The 14,388-nt window shown below is 51.5% G+C and overlaps 1 non-coding gene across 1 annotated transcript; it reads left to right on the top strand.

The window, feature by feature from the left end:
• The first annotated feature begins 10,683 nt into the window (after nucleotides 1–10,683).
• On the top strand, nucleotides 10,684–10,745 carry LOC126031861 (U7 small nuclear RNA). The gene has a single exon (XR_007503673.1). It is a non-coding gene; the product is annotated as a U7 small nuclear RNA (small nuclear RNA).
• The last annotated feature ends 3,643 nt before the right edge of the window (nucleotides 10,746–14,388 follow it).

Raw genomic sequence — 14,388 nt, forward strand, 5'->3', positions numbered from 1 at the left:
CTGTTAGGAACAAAGTATAAAAGAACAGCTCTGAGAGGAACCTCAAGTTTTGAAGGAAGCCCCGAGTCTTTCAGAACTGCGAGCCAATTGTGGCTCTCATCTTTGCTGGTTATTTTAGGGATCACTGGTTTTGGGGTGTGATTTGGTGGGCACTTTTTGGGAGGAGTCTGGGAATACCATGGAATTTTTCAAAGTAAAATTGAAATTGGTTATGGCTTTATGGGGGCACAGCTGACAGTGTCTGTGGGTTCTCTGGGCCCTCTCTGCTGTGCTAGGGATCAAACCAGGATTGGACACATGCAAGGCCAATGTGTCACCCACAGTGCACTCTCGGGGCCAGCCCCAGCTTCTCTGGGCCATTATCACACTCTGGTCACACTTACCTCTCCCACCTTGAGTGAAGATTACATGTTCAGAGGTCAGGCCAGTCTTGGGGGTGCCTGAAATGTCCATTTCTCACATGTGTGTTTTCAGCGTGACTGCATGTGTGTTCTGTGTGTGTCTGTATGAGAAAGTCTCTGTGCATGTGTGTCTGTGATCATGCATGCTGGCATATTGCTTTATGTCTATATGGACTTGTGTTTATCGGCATGTATAGTAGGATAATATGTAATAAAGAAAATAGGGCAAGGAATAATCTATAATTAATCTAGTTTTTGTTTTGTTTCTGTTTTTGGGTCACACCCTGCAGTGCTCAGGGATTACTCCAGGCTCTATGCTCAGAAATTGCTCCTGGCAGGCTCGGGGGACCATATGGGATGCCGGGATTCGAACCACCAACCTGCATGGATGGCAAACACCTTACCTCCATGCTATCTCTCTGGCCCCTAATCTAGATTTTGTTTTTGTTTTTGTTTTTTTGGTTTTGGTTTTTGGGTCACACCTGGTGGTGCTCAGGGGTTACTCCTGGCTGTCTGCTCAGAAATAGCTCCTGGCAGGCACGGGGAACCATATGGGACACCGGGATTTGAACCAACTACCTTTGGTCCTGCATCGGCTGCTTGCAAGGCAAACGCTGCTATGCTATCTCTCCGGACCCTAATCTAGATTTTTTAATGCTCTTTTTGATTTTTTGTTTTGTTGTTTTGTTTATTTGTTTGTTTCTTGGCCACACCTGGCTACACTCAAGGGTTACTTGTACTTCTGACTCTATGTTCAGAAATTACTCCTGGCGGGCTCAGGAGACTATATGGGATGCCAGGGATCAAACCAGGGTCGACCACATGCAAGGTAAACACCCTACCAGCTGTACTATGAGTAAGGCCCCCTTTTTTGTTCATTGTTTTTATTTGTTTTGGGGCCATACCTGGTCAGCCTCAGGGGTTACTCCTGGCTCTTCACTCAGAAATTGCTCCTGGAAGGCTTGGGGGACCATATAGGATGCTGGGAACGAATCTGGTTTAGCTGCATGCAAGGCCAACACTCACTCTGTTGTGTGCTATGGCTCCAGCCACCTTTTTTTTTTTGAGGCCATACTCTGCAGTGTACTGACTCTGTGCTCAGGGATCACTCCTGGTAGAGTTTGGGGATTCTATGGAGTGCTGAGGATCAAATGCAGACTGACAATGTGCAAGGCAAGCACCTGACCTTCCTGTCCTGATCTAGACTGGTAGAAAGTAATATTAGGGGAGTTTCTTGTAATGTTTTTTTTTGGGGGGGGGCCCACACCTGGTGATGCTCAGGGGTTACTCCTGGCTATGTGCTCAGAAATCACTCCTGGTTTGGGGAACCATATGGAACATCGGGGGGTTGAACTGTGCTCGGTCCTGGGTCAGCCATGTGCAAGGCAAATGCCATCGCTCTGGCCCCTCTTGTAATGTTCGTAAAGTTTTCTTGCAAGTTAAAATTGTTGATAAGTATGAGATGTTTTTAAAACATGGGCCAGGAGCTGGAGTACGTGGAACAAAGCCACATGCACCCAGCCCGAGTTCTGCTTCCTGACCTAAAGGTCCCCCAGCATTGTTAAACACAGCAAGGAGGCCCCAGCTCAGTGACCCTGAGGACTGAGCAGTATCACATCCTCAAGCTCTTGCACCAAGAACCATTGTGGGGGTGGGGGCCAGGGGGGCGGGTCCCAGACCTCCTAAACACTGATCAGGAGGACTCTCCACAGTGTTTAACTGGGGGGTTTGGGCCACACCCAATGGTTCTCAGGGGTTATTCCTGGTTCTACCCTCAGAAATCACTCCTGGCAGGCTTGGGGAACCTGATGGGATGCCGGGGATCAAACCCGGATTGGCCAAGTGCAAGGCAAAATGCCTTACCCTGCTGTGCTATCACTCTGGCCCCAACCAACAGTGGTTTTAAACAATTCAGTATGACTAGTCTAAAGTGATTTGGTATTGCACAGGGACTAGAGTGGAGAGTCGTCATCTGTAGTCGCCCCCAGGCTTGGAAAGGGCACCCCCCTTTATTCCCGTTGCACTTCGAGCACCATCTGAGCCATTCCAAAACCTAAGACAATGCTGTGGGAATTTTCCATTTGGAAGAGCCTCCTGAGGCCTGGCAGAGAGAAGAGAGGCCAGGCCAGGAGACAGATACCTGGGCACATGGTTGGGGGGTGCAGTCTGGGCGCAAGACTCCATCCAAGGCTCACAGCTCCGACAGTGCTGCAAAGTGAGTGGACACACTATGGCCACTGGGACCTCACCACTTGGATGGCCCCATGACCAGGACCTAAGGACAAGCTCACAAGCAGCTCCAAGCCGTGATGTACCCCCTAAGGGTCCCCTTCCCAAAGCAAGCTTCTCCCTCCCCCTGTGTGGGTGCCTCCTTCCACTGCTTTCCCTGCTTGTCCGGGGGCCAGCCTCCAGTACACGAAGCAATTTTCCAAGCTGAAAAATCGCCCAAATCCCATAGCCTCCAACTCACCCCCAGGCAGAACTGGCCCTTCCCAACTCCCCACTGCACTTTGATCCCCCAGGCTGAGGGTCACAGAGACAGGCCAGTGCCAGAGGCAATCCCTTGGGTACTAAGTGGTGGGGGTGAGGGTGACCTCCACTGCAGGGGAGTCTCCTCACACCCCACTTGTCTACACTACAGCTAAGCCTTCCCCTAGGCCAGGGAGAACATTCCTGTGTTCACTGAACACATTTTTATGGGGTGTTCTGACTCAGGGCGTGGGCGCACAGACCCGGAGCTTACATTCCAATCCACGAGGGAAATGTCAGGGTGCCCAGGAAGGGAGGCCGGTGCTCTGCAGGGGAGGAAGAGGGGGTGGTACCGTTCCTGATGTGGAGGAGAAAGGAGTTTGGGTCACCAGGAGGGGATGTGCAAAGGCCCTGAGGTTAGGCCAGGTTCAAAGTCTTGAAGGCAGCGAGCAAGCCCAGAGCAGTACTGGAACAAAGCCTGGCTGAGGGATTGGGCCTGGCTTGGGGTGTGGGGGTCTGCAAGTCTGGGGCCTAGATGGCTGAATCCTGCCTGGTTCTGCCTGAAGCTGGTTCTCACCACCCATCATGAGGGCACCTCTAGGGCACCATCATAGACACAGCTGCTGCCATCAGAGGACCTTCCAAAGAACCCTGATTCGTTGGGGATTGGCTCTACCCCTCCCCATACCTGCCCTGGGCCAGCCCTAAGAACCTCTAAATCTGCCCTCCTAACATCTTTTTGCCTCCCAGAGTTCTGGGCTGGATCTGACTAAGGGACTAGACATGGCCCTAGCAGGGCTAGGGTTCCAGGGCCCTCACCCTGGAATGGGAGAGACTGTTCTTGTACCTACCACAAAAAAGCAGCTTTTAAAACTGCTCCCCAAGACCACTTATGGGCCCTCTGGGTCTCCACCGAAGTACCTGTCCCAGACCCAGGTGTTGGACTCTCACTGGAGTGGGGTGTGTACCCCACAACAAGAGGGCAGTCTTAAGGGTCTCTCTGCTTACCCTATTCACCTACTCTCTCATCTGCTATGATCTTAGAGATGGGAGACCCTCTCCCAGACCAGGGGACAGAGCAAGCATGGCGTATTGGTCAGTCCTTCTTCTCTTTTGGGGAGGGGGGCAGAACTTCCTAGCTCTTGACTTCCACCTAGAAACCCAATGCCCAAGATGATAGAGTGGCCTGGGTAACAGGCTGGGTAAGGGGTGGCAGTGTTTGAGGATAGATGCCCCACAGAGTGACTGGTTCAGGGAGAGAGACAGAGAGAGCAAGCGAGAGAGAGACAGACAGACAGACAGACAGACAGACAGACAGACACAGAGAGAGAGACAGAGAGAGACAGAGAGAGACAGAGACAGAGAGAGACAGAGAGAGATAGAGAGGCAGAGAGACAAAGAGCTATGCCCCACAGTGATTGGTTCAGGGAGAATGTGAGAGACAGAGAGAGAGGAAAGAGAGAGACAGAGACAGGGAGAGACAGAGACAGAGAGCTATGCCTCACAGTGATTGGTTCAGGTAGAATATATTCTGTAGTGATTGGTTTAGAGAGAAATAGATACCTGACAGTGATTGGTTCAAAGGTGGGCACATGATTTCAGGGTCTCAGGAGCAATAGATGGCAGCAGAAAGGAGAATCTTTTCCTTTTGTACCAGGTGTCTCCACCCAACCTTCTTTTGGTGGTGGTGGTTGGTGCTGCGATGGGCATGTATGTGTGTGCATATGTGCGTGCGTGTATGTATGTGTGTTACAAGTCAATACATTCCTCTTGGGCTTTCTAGGATCTTCTAAACTGAATTTCCATGAACTGTGCTTGAGGCATCCTAAAGTGTGAAGGACAGAGGGTTCAGGACAGTGAGAGATGGGCATCACCAGGCTGTCTGTGCCCCCCAAGAGCCCCTTCTCACTCCCCTATGACTGCCTCCAGTCTGGGATCTCCATGGGTCCCCATTTATCCACACTCCAGAGCACCCCACTAGGGTGCCAAGCCCACCTCTCCCATACCCTGGTACCTTCCATCTCCTAACCTTGAGCTCTGAATGGGTCCCCACATCACTTGTCCCTCCAACTCCCTCAGAACTGTCTCCTTGTCACCTCCTCATCTTCCTTCTCCCAACTTAGCACCCTGTGAACTCTGCACCCCATTTTCTCTCCCCTGCAGCTCATGTCCCCACATCGTGCTTCCTCTCTGGAGCTCTCTGGTTCCCTTGCCATTGTCCTTTCCCACTGTCATCAAGATAACAGCCTCTGATGCCAGCTCTGGGCCAAGGAGCCCAGGGAATGAAGGAGAGAATGAAAGTGACTCAGGCTCCCGGAGTGGGGTCATGGGGTACACAGGCCAGCCCTCCCCGATCCTGGGCCCTCTCTCCTACACCCCACCACACCCCTCTCTTCATGCCCTCGCTCCTTCTCAGCTGAGAATGGGCTTTCCAAATTCAATGACTTAGAATGAATGTTCTGGCCTCTTCCAGTTCGACTACGGTACTGTTTACCACGGTGCTGAATATTTAGATGGTCTCTAGCCACACTGAAGCAACCCCGTGTCCTAACTGTTTCCCGTTTGGGGACTCCGAATTGCCCTCTCGTTGGCCTCTGCGAGCGTCTCCTTGGCCCTCCCCTCTTGTCTGGCGACCGTGGTCCTGTGGGAACGTCTGCCGGAGGCATTCTGGATGTCTTTAGCTGGGGACAGGCCGGAAAACCCCATGGTGCAGAGGCTCTGCAGGCCCATGTGTGAGGCCAGGCTGTCCCCTAGGGAGACCCATGCTCCTGTCCCGGGAGGTGAGGGGACAGCACTGCATCCAGCATGGCCCTTCTGAGCACCCTGCCTGACCACCCAGTCTACCCAGCTCCTCAACTCTAGAAGAAGCAAACTGTCCCTATATAAACAGACACTGCTGGGCCCTGTGCCTTGATACTTCCCAGAGCTCTCGGAGCCTGCGACCCCATTTGGAGCCCAGAAGGAGCGGGGGAGGTGGGTGTGATGGGAACCTGTATATTCACAAAAAAGCAACTTGGGGGCTCGGGAAGAATGTGGGTGGGGCAGGGCGGGGTCCCTGACCTCGATTCTGGGCTCTCTCTGGGTTTTTTTTTTTTTTTTTTTTTTTTTTGGTTTTTGGGCCACACCCAGTAATGCTCAGGGGTTACTCCTGGCTATGTGCTAAGAAGTTGCTCCTGGCTTGGGGGACCATATGGGACACCGGGGGATCGAACCGCGGTCCGTCCAAGGCTAGCGCAGGCAAGGCAGGCACCTTACCTTTAGCGCCACCGCCCGGCCCCCCTGGGCTCTCTCTGAACTAAGCAAGCCCATAAACAATGCTGATGTGCAGGGAAGGGCCAGCAGCTGGGACCCACAAAGCAATCCACAGGCTTCTGGGGGGCCCAGAATAGGGAGTAGCCAAGTTGGGATCCTCTAAAGAAAGGCCTGGAGGAACAAGTGGGGCAGACCCCCTTACCCGGCAGCCCTCCCTGTCCTGAAAAGACCCTACCCCAGCCAGGAAACTGGGCTCATGAGAGGGCCGGGCCTCAGCTTAAGGTCACCACAATTTTGAGGGCATTCAGGCTGTGAGGCAGCTGGGGGGGGGGCAGGTGTGAGGGGAGGAGTGGGGTATGGGTGAAACCCGCCTGCAGGTGTTCAGAGGATAAAGAAGTGAGGGCTGGGTCGGGGCGTCGGGAGTGCCCAGGCTTCTGCTCTGCTTCCTTGAGCACCTCGCCCTTGGTGGAGAGGGATGGAGGGATGGACTAAACAGAGGAAAGATGGTCAGAGCAGGGTTTCCCCCACCCCCCCACCCCCCCACACTCTAAGTGGACACTTGTGGGTCACCACAGACAGCGGGGCGCCCAGCCCCAGGTTTATAACGTCTGGCCCCCCTCCTGCCTTGTTCTGCCTCTTTGGGGCCTCCCCAGATGTCGGGGCGGGGCAGGCGGGGAAGAAGGCTGGTTTCCAATTGGTTTCAGGAGGCCGGAGTTTTCCCAGAGCCAAGAGGAGCCGGTCCACATTAGGGCAGGGAGCGTGAAATCTGCTTGAAGAGGTTCCTCGTGTCGCCCCAAGATGGGGCCCGTCCCCCCCCCCCCGCCCCACCCCCACTGCTTGCATTCTGCTCTAGCCCAGGTTCACGAGTGAGAAGAGTTGGAGGGGTTCTCACACTCTGCCCAACTCCCCTGGCCCCAGCATAGCAGCAAGAAAGTACCAGGGATTAGACCCATGGGGCACCAGGTGCCCAACTCCAGAACTGACATCTTTAGGGTCACTGGAAACCAGTTCGAGCCCAGGCACCCGGCTCTCCTCCAAGGAGCTCTGCCATGATTGCTCTCACCCACCAGAGTTGTCAGGACTACAGTGTCTCTGATTTAGGACTCCATGTTTCTTCGCAACTGCCATGTGGTAGGACTTTGAAGACATGCTGAGGATGGGATTTTCCTTATGGGTCCAATAATTCTTCAACTATTCACCTATTCACTCCAGCAAACTATTCGTTGATCACCGGGGCCCTGGGAGCAAGAAAATGGTTTCCACAGAGCCACCAGCTGGTTGCCCGCCAGAGCCCATTTTGGACTCCCCTCACTGCAGATGACCCCCTCGTACAACCTCAGGATCCTGACCCCACAAACAACCCCATATTAAAAAATGATTAAAAGAGCTTAGGCTTGGGAAGGCTTTCTGAAGGGTGGTAATTTTGAACAGATCCCCACAACAGAGCCCAGACTGGAGTGAGAGCAAAGACCAGTGCCCACCTCAGCCCCTTCAAAGAGACAAAAACCCTGATTCTTGCAACATCTGAAATATCCAAGGATGGTAGGCAGGAGTGGTTCAATCCGTTCGATTCCTGAGGATTGAGAGGCTACAGATAGGTTAAGCATTGGGCCTAAGGTCACACAGCTACTCCGTAGCCAAGCTAGCTGTTGACCTCACAGTCTGATTCCAAGGTGATAAGATTCCCTCTGTCTCTTCTCTCACTCCCTTCTCTTTCTCTCTCTGGCCAACTGCTGAGCCACCTTCTAGAGGCCTGTGTACACATTCAGCACCAAACTTCCAATCTCCAGTGAGCAACACCATCGTGACCCTAAAGGCTCACCGGGTTCCTTGTGCATCGCCCAGACTGGAGCCGGGGACGCAGCTGGAAGGATCACCGTATGTGGGGGTACCCCAGTGAGTCCCTGCTGGTGAGAAAAGAAGGGGATGGCTTGACTGAGCCCCAACTTCGAGGTCACCCTGGAGCTGCCAAGCAGCCGGGCACGCCAGCCCCAGTGTGAAAATTTTTCCAGGCCGCGGCTGTCCGGGGAAGGATGAGCTCACACACTGCTGAGAGCTCGGGCCCATTCAACTGGGACCAGAGCCCGGGCCCATCCAAAATCCCTAACTCGAAAAACCTGTGTATGAGCCCGGGCCCGGCGGGCGGCCATGCACGGCGGGTGCGAAGGAATGAGGCCCCGGGGACCGGCCAGCTGCGGTCCAGGCCCGGAGAGAGGCCCCGGCCCAGAGTGGGCCTGGGGACCACGTCTGGAGGCCCCAGGCCAAGCTTCGGGCCAAGATGAGGCCGCCAGGCTGGGAGAACCGTGGAAGGAGGTGCAAAGAAAATGCTGAGGCCAGGCAAGGCAGGGGTCCGAGAGAGAGAGGGGGCCTTGGGGCGCATACAGGGTCCTGAGCACAGGTCTGGGAACCCCTGCACTGGGCCTCTGTGCTTGGACAAAGAAAAGGAAGAGACCACCCAGGGGTCCTAGTGGAATTTTTTGAGGGTGCAGCAAGGCATGGCTGAGCGGGCAGGTTGCAACCAATCCAGCAAACTTGTCCAAATCACTGGCCCACTCGGAAGGCTGGGATCACATGCACACAAATGTACATGCATGCCCATACATTCATACACATATGCCCCTACAGGCATTGTCCGAGTACAGTTACATGTATGAACGCATACACGAATCACTGCACCATGTGCATATGTTACAGCTGCACATACATGAACATGCATGCGTGCAAATAACATGATCAGAGACTTCAAATTGGGGGAGAGAAGACTAATAAGGCAACTGTGAGAGTTCTGGGAGGCGCCAGGTTGGTAAGCAGAATGCAGATCAGGGCTTTAGTCTCTCACATGTGAAGACTAGGGGAACAGGGGAACAGGAGCAACCTGAATATGGGGGTGCCGTGGATTCCCACTACTCATCATCTCCCCAAGAGGAGTGTTCTGCCATCACAGAGGCTAAAGAACCATGTGTGATGCCTACAGCAGCTCTGCCTAGCTCCTGTGCAGTCTATTTGCTCTGAGACAGACGGAGAGGCAGTGAGACCGTGCAGTGCCCAGCCATAAATGAATGAAATCAGTAGCCCCCAGGACAGGCCTAGCTGCAGGTAAAGAAGGATGCTTCCGCTGACTGTCAGAAGGTGGATGGGGCCCAATACGGGCAGAGCCAAAGTCAAAGTCAGTCACCCCAAAGAGTAGCCGCAGCATGTTGGACAGGATGGAGGGGTTGCCTTTGCAATGGGTGATTTTCACCCCCAAACTACATGTTCCCTACCCCAAGATAGGAACCATCAGACGACATAAAGGTTAATTGAGAAAGAGGGTCCTTTCAGAGTCAGTTTCCCCACAGACCAGGGGCTCGCCCCAGAGATGGAGCTGCAGGCTCCACAGGGCCCCCAAAGAATCCTGGGACAGCCTGGGACTCCCCTGCCTCTGCCCGGCACGAGCAACACTGCCTTCTAAGGCCCCAAATTTGCCCCAACCCACACTCATTAGCTCCAGGCCAGCCCAGATGGGCAATTCAGCTTGTGTTGAAGAGGGGGCCCAGCTCAGGAAGGCCTCACAGAGAGGAGAAAAATGCAAGTTTTGTTCTTTATCTTTGCTTCTAGGGTCTCTGCCTGATCCCAAGAGATAGGAAAACAGACTCCAGAGAAAACTAGACAAGACAAGAGGGGTCATATCCATAGTGATTTCCCCAGAGGCTGGGCCCCGCTGGCATTCCCACAGCAGTGAATGAGGGTCCCTTTCTCCCCACGCATCCTGCACCAGCACCTTTTGTTTTTGTTTTTGAGCCCACAACCAGTTGTGCTCAGAGGTTACTCCTGGCTCTGTGCTCAAAAATTACTCCTGGCAGGCTCATGGGGCTATGGGGTGTCAGGGTTCGAACCGGGTCAGCCACATACCCTCTCACTCTTAGCCCACTGCACCCTCTGAGCTGTGCTATTGCTCTGGCCCCATTCTTGTTTTTTGTGATGTGTGCCAGTCTCTGTGATGTGAGATGGTATCTCACTGTTGTTTTGATTTGCATCTTCCTGCTTATTACTGAGGTGGAGCATTTTTTTTTTTATGTGCCCTTTTGGCATCTGAATTTCTTCTTTGAGGAAGTTTCTGTTTATCTCTTCTTCCCGTTTTTAGATGAGGTGAGAGGTTTTTTTTTCTAGGACCCAGCAATTTCACTCCTAGGAACTATACCAAGGGGCCCCCAATACACATTGCAGAAAAGCCTCTATAAACTTCTATGTCTCATTGCAGACCATTCACAATAGGCAGAATCCGGAAAACAACCCAAGTGCCCGAGAAACAAATGAGTCTGAATAAAGAAATTGTGATGGGCCAAAGTATTAGCACAGCAGGTAAGGCCTTTGCCTTGCACATGGCCATCGCCAACATTTCATATGGTCCCCCGAGCCTGCCAGGAGTGATTTCTGGATCTAGAGTCAGGAGTAACCCCTGATTACTGCTGGGTGTGGCCCAACCCTCCCAAAAGAAACTGTGGTATATATACACAATGAAATACTATTCAGATGCTAGGAAGAATGAAATTTGCTTATACATTAATATATATGTATATATAAGTGTTACAGCTCTTTTAGAATTTGTCCAGCAGGCCTTCTGGTCTCCACCGGAAGGCCCATAAAAGAATAATATATATATATATATATATGTATATATATATGTGTGTATGTATATATATAGATGGAGAGTATTATGCTGAATAAAATGAGTCAGAAGAGGGATAGACATAGAATAATCACTTTCATTTATGAGATATGAAAATAAGTATGGTAATAATATCCAGAAATAAGGGCCAGGAGGACCAGTCTATGGAAGGAATCTTACTGTAAGATGACACCCAGCTAGAACCTAAAACAAAGGGATCCCTCCATCTTCCTCTTCTTTTAAATATCTTCTTTGATAAGGAAAAGCCTACCTGGATTATTCAACCTTTTCCCCTCCTGGTGAATGGGTATTGGTTTAATAAAGAAAGACAGTTCTAGCTTTTGGCTCAGTCAGAGAGACCACAAAAGCAGACTGGCCTTATGGCTCTTTCCTGACTGGCTTGGTTTATTATTTCTTCACCACTACCCTGCTTCTTCAGACCCCTCTGTGTGGGATTTAGAGACATAGTGTTTGGGATGATCACAAATACCACAAATAGCCGGTGAGTACAGTTAGGGCAGAGAAGGGACCAACATGGCAATGATAGTTGGAAATGATCAATTTGGACAAGAACTGGGTGCTGAAAGAAGATAAAGTGAGATGCATGATACACTTTCAGTAACAATATTGCAAACCACAAGGAAGGAAGGAAGGAAGGAAGGAAGGAAGGAAGGAAGGAAGGAAGGAAGGAAGGAAGGAAGGAAGGAAGGAAGGAGAAGGAAGGAAGGAAGGAAGGAAGGAAGAAGGAAGGAAGGAGGAAGGAAGGAAGGAAGGAAGGAAGGAAGGAAGGAAGGAAGGAAGGAAGGAAGGAAGGAAGGAAGGAAGGAAAGGAAGGAAGGAAGGAAGGAAGGAAAGGAAGGAAGGAAGGAAGGAAGGAAGAAGGAAGGAAGGAGGAAGGAAGGAAGGAAGGAAGGAAGGAAGGAAGGAAGAAGGAAGGAAGGAGGAAGAAAGGAAGGAAGAAGAAAGGAAGGAAGGAAGGAGGAAGGAAGGAAGAAGGAAGGAAGGAGGAGGAAGGGAGGGAGGAAAGGAAGAAATGAAGGAAGGAAGGGAGGGAGGAAAGGAGGGAGGAAGCAAAGGAAGGAAGAAGGGGGAAAGGAAGGAAGGAGGAAGGGAGGAAGAGAAGGAAGGAGGGAGGGAAGGAAGGAAGGAGGGAAGGAAGGAAGGAGGGAGGGAGAGAAGGAAGGAGGGAGTAAGGGAGGAAAGGAAGGAAAGTAGGAAGGAAGGAGGGAGGGAGAGAAGGAAGGAGGGAGTAAGGGAGGAAAGGAAGGAAAGTAGGAAGGAAGGAAGGAAGGAAGGAAGGAAGGAAGGAAGGAAGGAAGAAAGGAAGGAAGGAAGGAAGGAAGAGGAAGGAGGAAGGAAGGAGAAAGGAAGGAAGGAAGGAAGGAAGGAAAGGGAAGGAGGAAAGGAAGGAAGAAGGAAGGAAGAGAAGAAGGAAGAAAGGAGAGAAGGAAGGAGGGAAGGAAGGAAGGAAGGAAGAAGGAAGGAAGGAGGAAGAAAGGAAGGAAGAAGAAAGGAAGGAAGGAAGGAGGAAGGAAGGAAGAAGGAAGGAAGGAGGAGGAAGGGAGGGAGGAAAGGAAGAAATGAAGGAAGGAAGGGAGGGAGGAAAGGAGGGAGGAAGCAAAGGAAGGAAGAAGGGGGAAAGGAAGGAAGGAGGAAGGGAGGAAGAGAAGGAAGGAGGGAGGGAAGGAAGGAAGGAGGGAAGGAAGGAAGGAGGGAGGGAGAGAAGGAAGGAGGGAGTAAGGGAGGAAAGGAAGGAAAGTAGGAAGGAAGGAGGGAGGGAGAGAAGGAAGGAGGGAGTAAGGGAGGAAAGGAAGGAAAGTAGGAAGGAAGGAAGGAAGGAAGGAAGGAAGGAAGGAAGGAGGGAGGGAAGGAATGAAGGAAGGGAAGGAAGAAAGGAGGGAGGGAGAGAAGGAAGGAAGGAGGGAGGGAAGGAAGGAGGGGGAGGAAAGGAAGGAAGGAGGGAGAGAAGAAAGGAAGGAGGGAGGGAGGGAAGGAAGGAAGGAAGGAGGGGGAGGGAGGGAAGGAAGGAAGGAGGGAGGGAGGGAAGGAAGGAGGGAGGGAGGGAAGGAAGGATGGAGGGAGGGAAGGAAGGAGGGAGGGAGGGAAGGAGGGAGAGAAGGAAGGAGGGAGGGAAGGAAGGAAGGAGGGAGGGAGGAAGGGAAGGAAGGAAGAAAGGGAAGGAGGGAGGGAAGGAAGGAAGGAGGGAAGGAAGGAGGGAAAGAAGGAAGGAGGGAGTGAGGGAAGAAAGGAAAGAAAGTAGGAAGGAAGGAAAGTAGGAAGGAAGGAAGGGAGGGAGAAAGGAAGGAAGGAAGGAAGGGAGGGAGGGAGGGAGGGAGGGAGGAAGAGAAAGAAGAAAAATGTCTGCCACAGAGGCAGGTAGAGGAGAAGAGGGTAGGGGAAAGGAAGGGAGGGAAACCAAGAACATTGGTGGCAGAAAATGTGCACTGATGAAGGGTGTTGTACATTGTATGACTGAAACTCAATCATGAACAACTTTGACTCTCACAGTGATTCGAATTAAAGAATTTAGTTATAAAATAAAATAAGACATAAAAAGAAAAGACAAGAGGGGGCAATGTTGGCAAAAAGTTTGGAAGATTCACTCAGCAAAGTGAGGGAGGTGGCCCAGGAGAATGTGAGCTGGGAGACAGGTGCCTGGCATGGGAGGTTTTGGGTGATCCCTGCCTGGTACCAAAACTCAGGGAAGAAAAGTATTCAGGGGCCGGAGAGATAGCATGGAGGTAAGGTGTTTGCCTTTTATGCAGGAGGTCATAAGTTCGAATCCCGGTGTCCCATATGGTCCCCCGTGCCTGCCAGGAGCAATTTCTGAGCCTGGAGCCAGGAATAACCCCTGAGCACTGCCGGGTGTGACCCCCCCCCCAAAAAAAAAAGAAAAGTATTCAATCAATGAGAAACCGAAAGAACTGAAAATTCACAAAGGGAAACTGGAGAAGAGAGGGAATTTGATCTAGAAATAGTAATTTTATATACTCAAAATGACCAGTTTTTTTTTTTTTTTTTTTTTTTTTTTTTTTTGTTTTTTGGTCACTCCCGGCAGTGCTCAGGGGTTACTCCTGGCTCCATGCTCAGAAATTGCTCCTGGCAGGCACGGGGGACCATATGGGACGCTGGGATTCGAACCGATGACCTCTTGCATGAAAGGCAAACGCCTTACCTCCATGCTATCTCTCCAGCCCCCAAAATGACCAGTTTTTAATAAAATTATAAGAAAAAGAAAGTCAAGTGTAGCCCATCCACAGGAGGAAAAAGTTAATTCACTGAAACTGTCCCCAAAAAAGTCTAGGAATAGGATTTAACAAATACTTTATATCTATTGTTTTAATAATGCCCTATAGACTAAGGGAAACTATGAATAGGAAAATTTATAGATAAACAAATAAGAACAGGGCCCGGGAAGGTGGCGCTAGAGGTAAGGTGTCTGCCTTGCAAGCGCTACCATAGGATGAACCGCGGTTCGATCCCCCGGCATCCCATATGGTCCCCCCAAGCCAGGAGCGACTTCTGAGCGCATAGCCAGGAGTAACCCCTGAGCATCAAACGAGTGTGGCCCAAAAACCAAAAAAAAAAAAAAAGAACAAAAGAACCATAAAAAAATTT

The sequence above is a fragment of the Suncus etruscus genome, chromosome 15, assembly GCF_024139225.1.
Source record: "Suncus etruscus isolate mSunEtr1 chromosome 15, mSunEtr1.pri.cur, whole genome shotgun sequence".
NCBI classification, from domain to species: domain Eukaryota; kingdom Metazoa; phylum Chordata; class Mammalia; order Eulipotyphla; family Soricidae; genus Suncus; species Suncus etruscus.